Source organism: Triticum urartu, chromosome 3A, assembly GCF_056163025.1.
Source record: "Triticum urartu cultivar PI428250 chromosome 3A, HENAU_Tu73, whole genome shotgun sequence".
Taxonomy (NCBI): Eukaryota; Viridiplantae; Streptophyta; class Magnoliopsida; order Poales; family Poaceae; genus Triticum; species Triticum urartu.
Genome location: NC_141875.1, coordinates 707790382 through 707796809, shown reverse-complemented (window position 1 = coordinate 707796809; position 6428 = coordinate 707790382). Strand labels below are relative to the sequence as shown.

The window sequence follows — 6428 nt, the reverse complement described above, 5'->3', positions numbered from 1 at the left end:
TTCTTGCAGTTCGTGTGTTGCACAGCCTTGTTCTTCCCATCAAACTTTCCTTTTCAATCAAACTTGCCCTTGTTCTTGAACTTGTGGGGCTGGAAGTTCTGCTTCTGTACCACATTGGCACTAGATCCTCCCTCAATACCTCGAGCACGTGTGTCCTTTGCTCTCGCCTTTTCTTCCACATCAAGAGTGCCAATGAGATCCGGGACGGAAAACTCCTGCCTCTTATGCTTCAGCAAGGTAGCAAAGTTCCTCCATGAAGGAGGAAGCTTAGTGACGATACCTCCGGCAACAAACTTGTCCGGTAGCATACAACTGAAGTGCTCAAGTTCTCTCGCAAATGACTGTAACTCATGAGCTTGCTCAACCACGGAGCGCTCTTCAGTCATCCTGTAGTCATAGAATTGCTCCATGATGTACAGCTCAGTGCCAGCATCCGAGACCCCAAACTTGGCCTCGAGTGCATCCCACATATCTGTTCCATTATCAATTGACGCATAAGTATCAACTATGTTCTCACTAAGAATACTGAAGAGAGCAGCCTTAAACAGAGTATCCATTTTTTGAAAAGGTTGTGCCTGTTGAGCATCAAGCTCTCCTTCAGGTTTGCCGAGAGTGGCGTCATAGCAACTCATGGTTTGAAACCATAAGACTGCTCTCACGCGCCACCTCTTATAGTGGATACCCTCAAACATAGGAGGTCTCATGGAAGCAGCAAAACCACTTGGGGTAAATTGCCTATAATAAGGTTTTTGGATTGTTGGAAATATGAGAAATTTACCAAATGATTTTATTAGCAGAAATATTAGATAAAGCATGACTAATATAGCTGCGATAAAGCAAGTCATGCAATCTGACGGAGAGAAAGTAAATAGCATCTACATATATGAACTTGAACTGAACACATCTAGGACAGACACTAGATCATGTTGCATATATGGAGTAGAAGCTAACACATGTAGGGCAAGAACTAGTACGAGAAACTGTGGCAGGACATCTGACAGAAAGAAGAAGAACACATACGGGACAGCAGCGGCAGAAGCACTGGACTTGGGGTCGACATCCTCTCTAGCCATGTCGTTGCTGAGGTAGTCGACCTCGGGGAAGTTGTCGTCAGAGTCCGTGATGAAGAAGCCAGTAGTCGCGTAGAGCGCTCCCCAAAAACCTTATCACCCTTCTCCCGTACAAGACTCAAAGAGGTGCGGTTTCGGAGGCCTACTGTCCCGACCTGCGGTGCACGACGCAAGCCCGAGAAGGAGGCGAGAGGCTGCGCCGGGAGCTGAAGGGATCACGGGAGATGAAACGAAGAGGCAGCACATTCCCGCAACCCGCGTCGCACCGCGTCGTGACGAGGCGGGCGGCGGAGGAGGAGCACGCGTGGATGTCCCTCTTGTTCTCATGCTCATACATGTGGAGAAAGAACCTCCCTTATAAAGAGGTCCAACTCCCTCTAAACTAACAATGTGGGACTAAACTTTAGTTCCACCTCTTGCCTTGCACAAATGGGCTGCGTGGGCCTCTAGGATTTACTAAGAATTTCTGAAATTGCTATTGTGCTAGGCCCAAAATAGGCAAAAATTCCATCACATACGTCATCATGCAAGACGTCAAGTCCGCCGCCCTGCAGAACTTCACCGTCTCCGACAGCCTCGGGAGCTCCAGCCGCAGGTGTTTGGCCGCCTCCAACGTGATCTTCTCTGTTGCAAGGTCGAAGCGCACGAGCTTCTCGCCGTGCTCGTGCACTCCATGGCCACGCGTGGGCCAGTACACTGACCCTTGGTTGTACACAGGGTCACCGTATGCCCGGCCATACACCGAGAAAAGCGACATGCAGCCTTTTCCAGCCCTCGCCTCCTCCAATGGTGTACACGTGCAGTTCTTCATCATCAATGGCCTCTCGTGCACGTAGGGGAAGAGTGTCATCTGCGGAAAGGTGGGATGGCGCCCGGGTGCCCCGGCACCCTGTAATCCCGCCCATCCAGTTATATGAAGATTCGTGCTGGTCACTGTACAGATGCAGAGGTGTTGCAGCATTCGAGTAATTAGGGCAGCTATTTTAAGGGACAAAGAGCGACGGGATGGGGAGCCAACTGTTGGGGAACGTAATAATTTCAAAATTTTCCTACGCACACGCAAGATCATGGTGATGCATAGCAACGAGAGGGGAGAGTATGATCTATGTACCCTTGTAGATCGATAGCGGAAGCGTTATGACAACGCGGTTGATGTAGTCGTACGTCTTCACGACCCGACCGATCAAGCACCGAACTACGACACCTCCGAGTTTTAGCACACGTTCAGCTCGATGACGATCCCCGGACTCCGATCCAGCAAAGTGTCGGGGAAGAGTTCCGTCAGCACAACGGCGTGGTGACGATCTTGATGTACTACTGTCGCAGGGCTTCGCCTAAGCACCGCTACAATATTATCGAGGACTATGGTGGCAGGGGGCGCCGCACACGGCTAAGAATATGATCACGTGGATCAACTTGTGTGTTTCTGGGGTGCCCCTGCCTCCGTATATAAAGGTTCAAGAGAGGAGGAGGCCGGCCGGCCCCTATGGCGCGCCAAGGAGGAGTCCTCCTCCTAGTAGGAGTAGGACTCCTACTAGGATGGGGAAAGAAGTGGGGAGGGAGAGGGAAAGGGGGGCGCCGCCCCCCTCTCCTAGTCCAATTCGGACCAGGGGGGAGGAGGCGCGCGGCCCACCTTTGGCTGCCCCTCTCTCTCTCCACTAAGGCCCATATGGCCCATTACTTCTCCCGGGGGGTTCCGGTAACCCTCACTACTAGAAAAAGGGCTATAGATGGGATTGACACTAATGGGGCACCAGACAAGCGGTGCGCCATTAGTATATACTAATGGCGCACCACCTTCTGATACGCCATTAGAGTTGAAACTACTAATGGCGCACCTGGCCCAGGGTGCGCCATTAGTATAAAAAAAATTAACTAGTGCGCCTGTCCAAACATACTAATGGCGCATCCAGACACAGTGCGCCATTACTAGTTGTAACTATTAATGGCGCACCTGCCGGAAAGTGCGCCACTAATGTTGTTTTTTATTATATTTTTTATTCCCTTTTTTGCAAAACTACTAATGGCGTACTGTTCCACCGTGCGCCATTACTAGTTTAAACTAGTAATGGCGCACTGTGGGACAGTGCGTCATTAGTATTTTTTTTGCAAAACTACTAATGGCGCACCACCAGAAGGTGCGCCATTAGTAACCTGGATTACTAATGGCGCATTTAGAGTTGGTGCGCCATTAGTAAGTGGGCAGCAACAAGCTATTTTGGACAGCCTCTCCTACCCACACTCACTTTCTCCCCACTTCATTCTCTCCACCTCCTCCTTGTCTCGGGTGCCTCCTCTTTTTCACCTCATTTCCACCATAGATTCATTCAATTTAAGTGGTTAAATTACCTTGTTTTGATAGGTAAGTAAGGGGGAAGCTATATTTATGTTGTTCTCCCTACAACAATGTGCACATGCACTTTTTATGGCCTAGCTAGATCTATGTATGTTCGTGGTGTTGCATATGTTTGTGGTGTTGCATATGTGTTTGTGTTTGGAGGTGTAGCGGTATTTGAAATGCGATAGTTGCCAATATTTTGCCGGAATGTTGATTCATTTCCGTTTCGGCGAGAATTTTGGCATTAAGCATTCTTTTTGGTCCTATTTTTAGGGAAAGTCATGCCAAATTTTTTCTTGGTTCTAAAATATCGTTTTGCTCTACCCCGCAGGCGACCATGGTCCGCATGATGACCGAAGGCATCGTGAATAGGTTTTTGAGGTCCGCGAAGGCTGAGATGCTTCAAAAGAACGAGAAGGAGATAAGATGTCCGTGTCGAAGATGCAAGCTGAAGAGCCTTATTGCGGATCCGGAATCCGGGCAGGTGCGGGACCACCTGCTCTTGCGTGGTTTCATGGATGGCTATCGGTGGCAAGGTGATGAAGATGACTACGAAGTCGTCCATGGGGGCCGGGCAAGAAATGAGGAAGGGCAGCAAGACAACCACCGCGGCTCGGGCGGGCGAGAAGACGAAGAATCCCCAGGAGATGATCACGACGGTGATGCTGTACACAGTCATCATGTAGAAGATGCAGGACATGATGATGAGGAAGATGCCGGAGCAGACGACGGGCATGATCATGAAGATGATGATGCTGGCGGAGCAAACGACGCTGGTGAAGGAAATATGCCCTAGAGGCAATAATAAAGTTATTATTTATTTCCTTATTTAGTGATAAATGTTTATTATTCATGCTAGAATTGTATTAACCGGAAACATAACACATGTGTGAATACATAGACAAACAGAGTGTCACTAGTATGCCTCTACTTGACTAGCTCGTTAATCAAAGATGGTTATGTTTCCTAACCATGAACAAAGAGTTGTTATTTGATTAACGAGGTCACATCATTAGTTGAATGATCTGATTGACATGACCCATTCCATTAGCTTAGCACCCGATCGTTTAGTATGTTGCTATTGCTTTCTTCATGACTTATACATGTTCCTATAACTATGAGATTATGCAACTCCCGTTTACCGGAGGAACACTTTGGGTACTACCAAACGTCACAACGTAACTGGGTGATTATAAAGGAGTACTACAGGTGTCTCCAAAGGTACATGTTGGGTTGGCGTATTTCGAGATTAGGTTTTGTCACTTCGATTGTCGGAGAGGTATCTCTGGGCCCTCTCGGTAATGCACATCACTTAAGCCTTGCAAGCATTGCAACTAAATGAGTTAGTTGCGGGATGATGTATTAAGGAACGAGTAAAGAGACTTGCCGGTAACGAGATTGAACTAGGTATTGGATACCGACGATCGAATCTCAGGCAAGTAACATACCGATGACAAAGGGAACAACGTATGTTTTTATGCGGTCTGACCGATAAAGATCTTCGTAGAATATGTAGGAGACAATATGGGCATCCAGGTCCCGCTATTGGTTATTGACCGGAGACGTGTCTCGGTCATGTCTACATTGTTCTCGAACCCGTAGGGTCCGCACGCTTAAGGTTATGATGACAGTTATATTATAAGTTTATGCATTTTGATGTACCGAAGGTTGTTCGGAGTCCCGGATGTGATCATGGACATGACGAGGAGTCTCGAAATGGTAGAGACGTAAATATTGATATATTGGAAGCCTATGTTTGGATATCGGAAGTGTTCCGGGTGAAATCGGGATTTTACCGGAGTACCGGGAGGTTACCGGAACCCCCCGGGAGCCATATGGGCCTTAATGGGCTTTAGTGGAAAGGAGAAAGGGGCATCCCAAGGTGGCTGCGCACCTCCCCCCTCCCCTAGTCCTATTAGGACTAGGGGAAGGTGACCGGCCCCCCTCTCCCTCTTTCCCCCTCGGGGAATCCTAGTCCAACTAGGATTGGGGGGGGAGTCCTACTCCCGGAAGGAGTAGGACTCCTCCTGCGCCCTCCTCCTGGCCGGCGCCCCCCTCCCCCTTGGCTCCTTTATATACTGAGGCCGAGGCACCCCAGAAACACACAAGTTGATCCACGTGATCTATTCCTTAGCCGTGTGCGGTGCCCCCAGCCACCATAGTCCTCGATAATACTGTAGCGGAGTTTAGGCGAAGCCCTGCTGCTGTAGTACATCAAGATCGTCACCACGCCATCGTGCTGACGGAACTATTCCCCGACACTTTGCTGGATCGGAGTCCGGGGATCGTCATCGAGCTGAACGTGTGCTCGAACACGGAGGTGCCGTAGTTTCGGTGCTTGATCGGTTGGATCGTGAAGACGTACGACTACTTCCTCTATGTTGCGTCAATGCTTCCGTAGTCGGTCTGCGTGGGTACGTAGACAACACTCTCCCCTCTCGTTGCTATGTATCACATGATCTTGCGTGTGCGTAGGAAAATTTTGAAATTACTATGAAACCCAACAGTGGTATCAGAGCCTAGGTTATTTATGTTGATGTTATATGCACGAGAAGAACACAAGTGAGTTGTGGGCGATATAAGTCATACTGCCTACCAGCATGTCATACTTTGGTTCGGCGGTATTGTTGGACGAGACGACCCGGACCAACCTTACGCGTACGCTTACGCGAGACCGGTTCCCCCGACGTGATTTGCACACAGGTGGCTTGCGGGCGACTATCTCTCCAACTTTAGTTGAACCAAGTATGGCTACGCCCGGTCCTTGCGAAGGTTAAAATGGAGTCTATTTGACAAACTATCGTTGTGGTTTTGATGCGTAGGTGAGATTGGTTCTTACTTAAGCCCGTAGCAGCCACGTAAAACTTGCAACAACAAAGTAGAGGACGTCTAACTTGTTTTTGCAGGGCATGTTGTGATGTGATATGGTCAAGGCATGATGCTGAGTTTTATTGTATGAGATGATCATGTTTTGTAACCGAGTTATCGGCAACTGGCAGGAGCCATATGGTTGTCGCTTT

At 48.9% G+C, this 6428-nt stretch overlaps 1 pseudogene; it reads right to left on the bottom strand.

The window, feature by feature from the left end:
• Positions 1–1545: 1545 nt before the first annotated feature.
• LOC147981949 (putative F-box protein At3g49980) overlaps positions 1546–6428 on the bottom strand; it is a 43030-nt pseudogene continuing 38147 nt past the window's right edge.